Source organism: Sarcophilus harrisii, chromosome 3 (genome assembly GCF_902635505.1).
Source record: "Sarcophilus harrisii chromosome 3, mSarHar1.11, whole genome shotgun sequence".
NCBI lineage: Eukaryota > Metazoa > Chordata > Mammalia > Dasyuromorphia > Dasyuridae > Sarcophilus > Sarcophilus harrisii.
This window is the reverse complement of record NC_045428.1, coordinates 162,678,693-162,690,090: the sequence shown is the minus strand read 5'-3', so window position 1 is coordinate 162,690,090 and position 11,398 is coordinate 162,678,693. Positions and strand designations below refer to the sequence as shown.

General features: G+C 33.6%; 1 long non-coding RNA gene across 1 annotated transcript; it reads right to left on the bottom strand.

Annotated features, from left to right (window-relative positions):
* Positions 1 to 10,301: 10,301 nt before the first annotated feature.
* On the bottom strand, positions 10,302 to 11,186 carry LOC116423021. The gene is made up of 2 exons (XR_004233512.1): positions 10,956 to 11,186; positions 10,302 to 10,447 (listed from the first exon to the last, which is right to left on the bottom strand). It is a non-coding gene; the product is annotated as an uncharacterized LOC116423021 (long non-coding RNA).
* Between the last annotated feature and the right edge of the window lie 212 nt (positions 11,187 to 11,398).

The window sequence follows — 11,398 nt, the reverse complement described above, 5'->3', positions numbered from 1 at the left end:
TTTCTTCATCTGAGAATTGTCTGTTCATAGATATTCAATATATATTTTGACGCATTTTAGAAAACAGGTTGCTGACCTTATTGAACCTCAGAAATTACCTTTCTAACCAGGCTGGAGATTTTTTCTGGCAGCTGCAAAGGCTAGGTTGAATGCTTAAGGCCACAGTTATTGTCATCAGAACCTGTACCATCCCAACTCTCAATGAAGAGGCTTTAGCAAGCACACAATAATGAGAATGATTAGTGAAAATAGCATTACCATTATCCTGAATTACCTAATCTTTAAAAAAAAAAATTTTTTGGTAATAAGCTTTTGATGCATCATATAAGCTATATAATTTAGAAAAAAATAACTGTCTTGTTCTGTGATTCATTATTTCATCTTCTGTTCTGTGAGGCTAATAACATAATTGGTCTTCCACAGTGCTGCTTAGGCTACAGATGTTTTCAGAGACATTTAAAAAGCCCTCTATGAAGGCACAGCCAACACTGAGATATAGTTCCAGAAAAATTTAAATATGCCATTTCTAAAGCTGCTTTGTTGGTAAGACCTGAGAATTTAATGTATGAATAAGTATTTTTACCTCCTCAGACCATTTAGTTCCAAAGATTCAAGATCTTTATCTAGATGAGAGAGAAAGGCAGATGTTTGCTACCTTTCACTGCCATAACACATTTTTTTCAAAGGCATTTCCTAGTCATTTCCTTAGAGGACACTTCACCTTCTATTGACTTCTTACATATTGAGATGGTTTGTCTTAAGTGACTGCTGCTGTTACCATGTATGCCTTTTTTTTTTTTTTTTTTAAATCTTCTTGTGGGCTAAGCCAATAAAATATCCTATGAGGAACATACAATCAAGCTTACTTACTTTGGAAGGTTATTCAAGGCTGAAAGCTTTGGTCTGGCTGGCCAACAGCAAGGAAAAAGTAATAAGCATTTCTTTCTTTCCTGCAAAGATAATGATAATGAAAATAACAGCACCTTATAATCTTATAGTGCTTTATATTTTATGAAGTTCTACTTGCATGGTCTAATATGATATTAATTTTCCTCTGTATTTCAGAATAATACATTTACTACCTTTTTCTCATTAGGAAAGGTTTTATTTGTTTTAAACTGGAAGAAATTTCTTTTTTAATAATTTTTTCAGATAAGTCTCAAAGATATCAAGTAATATCTTTATCATATAAATCTCAAAGATATCAAGTAACTTGCCCATTATTTCATAATGTGTCAAAGGCAGGTTTCAAACATGTATTCATGGCTCTAAATCCAGAATTCTTTTCATTTCAAGCTATTGCATCCTTAACATTATCTTTTCCAACACTTTGATAAAAATAAAGATAAAGAAGATATCAATTACACACAGAATTTTTTTTTATATTATTGTGAAAAAGATTTTAGAAAACATCTAGTCTGCCTCCTCTTATTATTCATAGATGAGGAAACTGGAATTTAGATGGGGCAAAGGATTTGCCCAAAGTTGCATTATAAGTAACAGACCTAGGATTTGATCCTAAGTAAGACACGTATTTGGCAGCTAGATGGGACAGTGGATACAGTGCTGGGCCTAGAATCAGGAAAACTCATTTTGAGTTCAAATCTGGTCTCAAGACACTGCTAGTTATATGACTCTAGGTAAGTTAACTCTGGCTCCATTTCTTCATCTGTAAAAGGAGCTGGAGAAGGAAATGACAAATTACTTCTGTATCTCTGCCAAGAAAACCCCAAATGGTGTTATGAAGAGTTGGATACGACTGAAAAATGAATGAACATTACAGTGATTTGTTATTCATTCATTTATTTCCTAAAGTAGACTGTAAGCTGCTTCAGGGTGGAGACTCTTTCTCTATTGTGTTTGTATCCTGCAATGTTTAGCATATAATACTTGTTTAATTAAAAAATATATTGATTTACTGACTGATGTTATTCAAAGATCATGGGTCTAAATGGAAAGAATTCTGGACTTAGAGCCAGGATTAAAAAAAAAAAGTTTGACTCAAGAACTAGACACTTTCTAGTTCTGTTTGGAGCAGGTTACTGTAGTAGATGAGCCCATGAATTAGATGATCTGCATTCTAGTCAGATGACTTTTCCACCAACCAGTTGTGTGACTTTGTATAAGTTAATTCTCCAGGATGAAATGTATAATGCCTATGCAGCAGTCCTGCAAAACATCTTTGTGTAAGTAAAATTTAAGCATTTTAACAGTGTCTTAGAAATAATTGCTGCTACTTGTTTATTTCTGTCAAGTGCATACTTGTGAGTGTTCTCTGTTTAGCATTTCTTTGGTCTGTAGGAAATAAATAACTATCCCATAACTGGTTCATCTCACACTTTGGGCACTCTTCTATTGCTTGATTTTGGGGGAGGTCCTAGCTATGATCCAACACTTAAGCTTTAAGAAAAGCATCTTTAGGGTGCTAAAATGGAGGCTTAACAGGCAAAAAAAAAAAAAAAAAGAAAGAAAGAAAGAAAGAAAGAAAGAAAGAAAGAAAAGAAAAGAAAAGAAAAGAAAAGGGAAAAAAAAAAAGGCATGAATACATGTTTGAAGCCTTCCTCTGACGTGTATTGTGGAATAATGGGCAAGTCACTTGATATCTTTGAGACTTATATGGAAAATGGGAATAATAATGCTTAGAGTTTCTATTGCACAGAATTCTATTGCACAGAATCCAATATATGTTGTAGTGTCCTGGTTAGCTTTCTGGAGGTCTTGGGACCAGTCTTCATTTTGAATTCTGACCAAGTTTAGTCCTAGGGGAAACTGGCCCTTTAATGAAGAGAATTAAGTTCCCTGTTCTCATTTTTCTTTTTTATTATTATTATATATATTATTATAATAACAATACACAACCTTTGAAATAGCAATACTATTACTAAGTGAAAAAGATCCAAGAAAGGAGAAAAGATTGTATGTGTGTTAAGTTACACAAACAGTCTATTATAAATTTCAAAATTTATCAAAAATTTTGATAAATTTAAGTTTGTATACTGTTTTATATATTTATAGAAGCTCTGTTTGTAGTGGCATAGAATTGATAACTAAGTAGGTATCCCTCCATTAGGGAATGGCTGAATAAATTATGATATATGAATGCAATGGAATATTATTATGCCATAAGAAATGATGAAAGGGATGATTTTAGGGAACCCTAGGAAAACTTGCAAGTCTGGTGAAGAGTGAAGAAAAGAAAGTGAGAAAAACAATTTCTATAATAACATCATTAAAACAAACAACTTTGAAAGACTTAAGAATTTTTTTTTGTAAGTAGTATTTTATTTTTTCTGATTCATGTAAATCTTTTTCAACATTAATTTTTATAGGATTTTGAATTCCAATTTTTTTCTTCCTCTTTTCTCCTTCCTCAAGATAGTAAGTATTCCAATATAGATTAACATATGCAATCATGTTAAACATATTTCCATACTAATTATGTTATAAAAAAAACAGAACAAAAGAGAAAAATCACAATAACAACAACAATGTAAAAATAATATGCTTTGATCTGTATTTAGACTCGATAGTTCTTTCTTTGAATGTGGATAGCATTTGCCTACCATGAATCTTTTGGAATTATTTTGAATTATTGTATTGTTGAGAAAAGCTAAGTCTAAAACCATCAGTAAGCATCCTATGTAATACTGGAACCATTCCTAATAAGTTCAGGAGTGAAACAAGGTTGCCCACTATCACCATTACTATTCAGTATCGTATTAGAGAAAAGCTAAGTCTGTTAGTTGATCATTGCACAATGTAACTCTTACTGGGTGTAATGTTCTCCTGGTTGTACTCACTTAGCATCAATTCACTTAAACTCTTAAGAATTCTAATCATTGCAATGTTCAACCTCAGTACCAGAGGGAAAGTGTCACTACTTCCTGATATAGAGGACATGAAGATGGAAGAAATGCAGTAGATATGGAGGAGATTCAAGTTTCAGAATAAAATGTAAATTTTGGGATATTGACAATGGAAGAATATTTTGCTTCTTATGTATATTTGTTAATTGAGTTTTGTTTTTTTTTTCATGGAGAAGGATGGGGTAGGAATTGTATAGTCAAAAAACAAAAAAGAGCAAGAAAAACAGAAGTAAAAGAAAGTGACTGAATCAATATAAATTGCAATAAAACTGTTCAGACAAGAATAGAAGGCCCAAAAGAATCACAAATAAATAAAAATGTTTTGAATATTACATGTTGAATTTATTGCATATTTAAAACAAAAGTAAAATGTAGATAATATATTACTATTTTATGTATAACCTCCTTTTTTTGCACTACTATATCTATAGAAATACTAATTTTATTTGTTTATTGCATTTAGATTAAGAATCAACCAAATAGTTTTAAAACAAACAAACAACTAATGGACCAGTGACCATCACTAACTCTTATCTTCAGATTGAGGTAGCTAGATCTAAGTCTTGAGAAGGTCATGGGTATTTTATCTAATATATTTTAAAATATTCATTTATTTCTCATATTCAAAATGAGTTACCCGGACAATAAGACATAGTTATCTCTCTCAAGTTGTTTTGTGGACAATTAGGGAGATATCAGTTCTTATTTATGGAGAAACTTCCTTTACATAGAAACCTCTCTTTTGAGTCCAGGTCCCTGTCAATAGGTTGATATTCCCCTTTGCAGTAAGGTGACTTTACTTCTTCCAAAGTTCATCTTTCTCTTTTCTCCCTATGTCTATCAAGTTTGATTGAATGTGGACCCACCAAAGACTGAATTAATCAATTAAGTGTGTTGAGCACAGATGATGCAAAGATTAAAACTTCCTTTATAATTTTTGGCCTTCTATCTTCCCAATTTCACTGTTCAAGTTCAAGAAACAGAATTAGTTCAGATTCCAATAGCCATTTAGATTATAATATATTGTCACTCAGAAACACTTAAATCCAACACTAATTGCAAAAACAACAGCTTTAAAAAATGGCGAACATAGTCTGCAAACTCAGGGAATAGAATGGAGGAGAATCTGGAAGGATGGGTAGAAAGTGAGGAGAAAACTCACTATCCTTGATTTAGTTCTCCATTAAGGAAATGGATCGATTAAGGGAATAAATTCTGTACAATATATACAATAGAGAAATAGACAATAGTTCCTCCTCCCCCTCCCAGAAACCAAGGAGGAAGTCTCAAGAGCTATCTCACCAGTAACTTCATTCCCACAACTCAGATAGATAATGAGTATCTCTGGAATTTTGTCACCTGACTGGAATGTTCTCCTGCTTCAAACTTCTGCTATTCTTCCACTGATCCTTGAAGCCAAAGCCTTTGTTTCTGTTGTGCTTTCTTAGATTAGCTTGTCTCTTACCCATCAGTTCCTTGTTAAGAAAAGGAGCTTGAGGCCTTCTGGGTCCTTTGCTCTTAGGTGAAGTCTGAAATCCCTTTGTAGTTAATAACTCTGAGCAAAGAAGTGCCAGTGAGAGCAAGCAGTAAGTTCTGCTCCTCTTTTACCTTGCTCTTTTGATGGACCTTCAAAAACTGAGCTATGCAAAGAAGAAAAGAAAAAGGAGATTTTGTGGGAATCTGTATTTCTGTTATATAGTTTGAGTTTTTTAAGGTAAACATTTATAGTAATACATTATTATAATATGTATTATTATTTTACATACTATACTATAGTATGTATTATTATTTTACATACTATACTATAGTATGTATTATTAGTAATATAAACATTATAGTAATAAAATTACCTTGCTTGTCTAGAACTCTTTATATAAGACTTTAAAAACCAAATAAATGAATTTATATTTTATCTTAAAGGCAATAGGAAGCCATTGAAGTTTCCTATTGATCAGAAAGTAATTTATATGCCATAAAATACTATTGAAACAAGAACTCTCTTCTTTCTTCTTTTCTTCTTTGTACTGCTAGAATTGATCAAATGTAAGCACCTTGAGGTATGACTTCATTCTCTTACTTAAATTCCTAGTACCTAACACAGAACTTGGCATCTAGGAGATGCTAAATAAATACATTTTAATTTATTGATTGATATTGACAGTATGTTAAAGCTTCCAGCTTATATATAAAGTCTTCCTTGACTACCTGAGTTCATAGTAATCAATCTATAAAATATTTTTTTCTAAATCACTTACTTGATACATCATCAGAAGGGAATATCTAACTTGTGAAGAGTTGCATTCCCAAAGTGTCTTTGTCAATCAGTTTTGTGCTCCTTGAAATACATCCCTACCATCTTAATAACACTGAATATGGTGATCAGTTTCTCAATCTGGCTTGTAAGTATATGTGCAATAGTTTCCATCACATTCATATACTACAATTTATTTATCCATTTCCTCAATTGATGGGCATCTCTTTAGCTTTAGACTGACTTTAATGCTTCATCATGCAAGAAAATAACTGTTGTTGTTTTTTTCCCCAGGTTGAAGAAATCAACCTGGAAAGTCTTTAAGTACAGACCCAGCAAAACACCTGAAGGGTGGCCTCAATATACCTGGAAAAGTTTATCACCAAAAGAAGTCTGGCCAGTTGACCTCTAAGTGATGACTTTTTTCAGTTATAGCAACCTATTAAACCATCTACTATGACACGAGAGAGAAAGGACATTGCAAATCTGCGCTGGAGGGAATGCTCACACTGATGAAATCAGAGATCCTTGAAGTAAGTGAAATTTATGCAGTGATCTGTACAGCATGTCTTAAAATTTGAAGCCTGTCTTAGAAGAGATAAGTTATTCACTGAGGCTGGGAGCAAATTTATTGGTACCCATGCTTGGCCAAAAAGTGGTCAATGAATTACTATTTGTGGAATTAATAGTGTGATATTCATTGTTTCTCAGTTTTAGATAGTACTTGCACCCTGTTTAGTTTGGCAAAAGTAAGATGTCTGGATTTATGTATATCCATTAAATCATCCAGAACAAAGAGAGGAGCACCCTCCCTCTTATCATTGGTTTAGAAGTTATAACTTAAAACAAAGCCAGATCTAAGAAGGGATGAACATAGAAACATGTGCATGATAAAGAGGGCACTTTGAAGATTGACCAATTACTACCATGACATGTGATCCAAAATAGCTGATGCTACTTTTGTAGACATGTTCTTCTAGTGAGATTATAATAAGGGTAGTAACAAAGGAGAATTGGATTACTGAACTCTGATCTTTGATCTGAATCACAAGGCATCCTTCCAATTGAACAAGCTTTCTATGAAGTTAAGTAAAAGATCCTGGTATCCAAGGTTAGTTATATAGTTAATAGAGAGTTGAATACCTCTGTATATTTTCTCTACTTTTTCCATTAAATGATTCAGTCTTTGAGGTGAGTTTTCCAAGGAGTTCCATTTTTCAAATACAGAAGAAAAGTGATTTTCTGGATCAATATTATTTTGTATTGTTATAGAAGCCAATCACTTTTATAATATTTTCCCCCATGAGAACAATATATTCTGAATTTCAGTTAAAGATTCTAGGAATAGCTCTTTCCTTTAGCAATAAGGATATGGAATCCCAAAAATAAGGGTCAAGGAATAATAAATAATCCCTGATTCCGAATAGTTTAAATGATAGAATCATCTATGTAAGGAAAATTCAACAATAGTGGTTGCAGTAATGAAAAAGTTTGGTTGGGGGAGCAACAGGGATTCATCAAAAAGGAGAGTGGAATCATTCAAATGTATACAATTAAATAATGAATTGATTGCATTGAAAGTTTCATGAGCACATCTTTTCCTTCAATGTTGTTTTTTAAAATTTTAGAGATGCTTTTTTGTTTTTTATATCACAGTAACTTTACAATCCTCCCCATTCTCCTTTGTAATAAAGAAAAGCAATTTAGCAAAGCCAATTAATACAGTGAGCACATTTGATAGCATATGCGATATTATGTAACTGTGATTCCTGTATTTTTATATATTTTTCTATCCTGCATTTTATGCATATTTATATATATTTAATATTTTTATATATAGTTTTATATGATGAAATGGGTTCCATCAGTTGTCTTCTGGAACAAAGATTTTTGTTGTTATTTACTCATTGACTCTTCATGACCCATTTAGAGGTTTTTTTTTTTTTTTTTAGCAAAGATATGAGAATGGTTTGCTATTTCCTTCTCCAGCTCATTTTATAGATGAGGAAACTGAGGCAAACAGGGGTAAGTGATTTGCCTAGGGTCTCACAGTTAATAAGCATTTCCCATCTTCCTGACTTCAGGTCTAACACTCTATCTACTGCAATACCTAGCTGCCCAGAAAAAGATTAGTCACTGCATTTGATCTGATTTCAGATGTTTGTTTTTGTTTTTGTTTTTTTGCTGAGTGGGGTTAAGTGACTCCCCCAGGATCACACAGCTAGGAAGTGTTAAGTGTCTAAGATCATATTTGAACTCAGGTCTTTCTGACTTCAGGGCTGGTACTCTATCCACTGTGCCACCTAGCTGCCCCTGATTTCAGATGTTTTTAATTTTTGTTTTCATCTACATTATTATATCCCTTGTGTATATTGTTATTCTAGTTTTGCTAACTTAAGTCTGCATCAGTTCAGATCTATCCAGATTTCTCTGAGTTCCTTATCCTTTTATCTTTTGCATCTATTATGCCTTTTTTATGGCACAATGATGTTCCATTACATTCACATGGAATTTATAGTATTTCCCATTTCATCAGTATTCACTTTAATTCCAGATTTTCTGCTAACATAAAAGTGCTGCTATAAATATTTTAGCATACATGATATCTTTCTTTCTTTGACTTCTTTGGGATTGTTGCCCAATAGTGATCACTCAGTAAAAGGCTAAGAACAGTTTAGTAATTCTCTTGTTCAATTTCATGTTGTTTTTCAGAAGAACTGGATGACTTTTCAGCTCCTGAAGTGTGTCTTCACATGCTCTTTCAAGCATTGAGTATTTCTATCTTTTACCATCTTTGCTGGTGGGAAAGATAATCTCAGGTTTAATTTGCATTTATTTTGTTATTACTGATTTGTCCAGCTTACTTTCCCAACATGTCTTTACCCTGTTTCTTTGAAAATGGAGCCCATGGATGCGGGAAAACTGGGACATTGATGCATTGTTGGTGGAGTTGTGAACGAATCCAACCATTTTGGAAAGTAGTTTGGAACTATGCTCAAAAAGTTATCAAACTGTGCATACCCTTTGATCCAGCAGTGTTACTACTGGGATTATATCCCAAAGAAGGGAAAGAGACCTGTATGTGCATGAATGTTTGTGGCAGCCCTTTTTGTAGTGGCTAAAAACTGGAAACTGAATGGATGTCCATCAGTTGGAGAATGGCTGAATAAATTGTGGTATATGAATATTATGGAATATTACTGTTCTGTAAGAAATGACCAACAGGATGATTTCAGAAAGGCCTGGAGAGACTTACACGAACTGATGCTAAGTGAAATGAGCAGGACCAGGAGATCATTATATACTTCAACAACAATACTATATGATGACCAGTTCTGATGGACCAGGCCATCCTCAGCAACGAGATCAACCAAATCATTTCTAATGGAGCAGTAATGAACTGAACCAGCTATGCCCAGAAAAAGAACTCTGGGAGATGACTAAAAACCATTACATTGAATTCCCAATCCCTATATTTATGCACACCTGCATTTTTGATTTCTCACAAGCTAATTGTACAATATTTCAGTGTCTGATTCTTTTTGTACAGCAAAATAACGTTTTGGTCATGTATACTTATTGTGTATCTAATTTATATTTTAATATATTTAACATCTACTGGTCATCCTGCCATCTAGGGGAGGGGGTGGGGGGGTAAGAGGTAAAAAATTGGAACAAGAGGTTTGGCAATTGTTAATGCTGTAAAGTTACCCATGCATATATCCTGTAAATAAAAGGCTATTTAAAAAAAAAAAAAAGAAAAGAAAATGGAGCCCATGCCTCATTCATTTCTGTTCTATCCCCTATTCCTCATCAAGTTTTTAGTAAACTGTTAACACTCAGAGTGGTCACTCAATATACATTTGTTGATTGATATATTGCTTGGATCTATGGTCAAATGAATTCTTTTTAGGCAATTTATGCCCATCAGAAGATTAAATTTGGCCCATGGTAGCTGGATTTGCTTAGTTTTACTTTAGAAGAAATAGAGCTGTCTGGCACTGAAGGTTTTGACAAATTACTAAGCTTTCATGGTATGCTGCCAAATATTCACAGAGAAGGAGTAACATTTATGGGTTTAACTTGAATGCCTCTTAATATCACCCCCTCTCCACTAAGAAAGTCCAGGGAAGGTCAGAATAGGAAGGACACTGTGCAATTTGTTAAGAAAAGCTAAATACTAACCACTGAGAAGGAAAGAATTCCATCAAACTTTCCTGAAGGTTGAGGACAAAGTCGTGATCCAAGGTGGAGTTGGATTAGAATAGATGGATGCAGGATACGTGAAAGAAGTTGTTTTAAAGTGAAGCTGTACATCCTGGTCCTATAACTAACAAGAAAAAACAACAACAAAAATTAAGTAAATAAATGGGGATGGAAGCAGGGAAACACATGATAGCAGGATATTAATCTCAGTAAATAAATGTTTAGTGAAATGGGAGGCTCAATTACTTACAAGTTCCAAACTCCCCCAATTTACTCCTATAAAATGAGGGAAGTTATTTTTGTATTATGAGCTTTTTAGGGAAAAGTTATGTGAACCTTAAAATACCATATGCAATAATGATAACAGTACACATCAAATGAGATAATGAATATAAAGTTCTTTGCAAAGCAAAGGGCTAATGAAATATCAGTGGTTGTTATTATTTTTTCCACATCTGTGACTTCATTAGGTAGAGAATTCCCTCTGTCAAGGCAGATCAGCAACATTTTTACAATTAAATCAGCTTCAGAGCCCTGGGAGGATAGGTGATTTGCAACAGATCATATAATCTATTTTGCTAGAAGCTACCCACAAAACCCTCTAGAATCTCAACAAAAGGCTGGGTACCTACCCCTTGGGCTAAGCATCTATCAGGTTGTCTCTAGCCAGAATTATGGCATGGTTAAAGCTTGTCTTCAGTATTTCCAATAGCCCAAGCCAAAATTATAGCATGGTCCAAATTTGTCTTCAATGTTCCTAGCATCCCATTGGACCCTTGCCGGAACCTCCAGCATTTCCTGTTGTAATTCAGATACAAAGTGCCCTTCTTCTCTCCCTTCGAATGCAGCAATCATCACACTCCTGAGCTGCAAAGAAGGTCCAAAACATAAGAGTTCTCACAATGGAGCTCTCATACTGACCCGATTTCACTTTGGGGGGAATTTCTGTTGGATGCTTTGCTGTGCTTTTTAAAACAAGGGCCATCAGGAGAAAATACACAAAAAGTTAATTGGAAATTAAATAATCTAATCCTAAGGAATGAATGGATGAAACAGCAAACCATAGGCACAATCA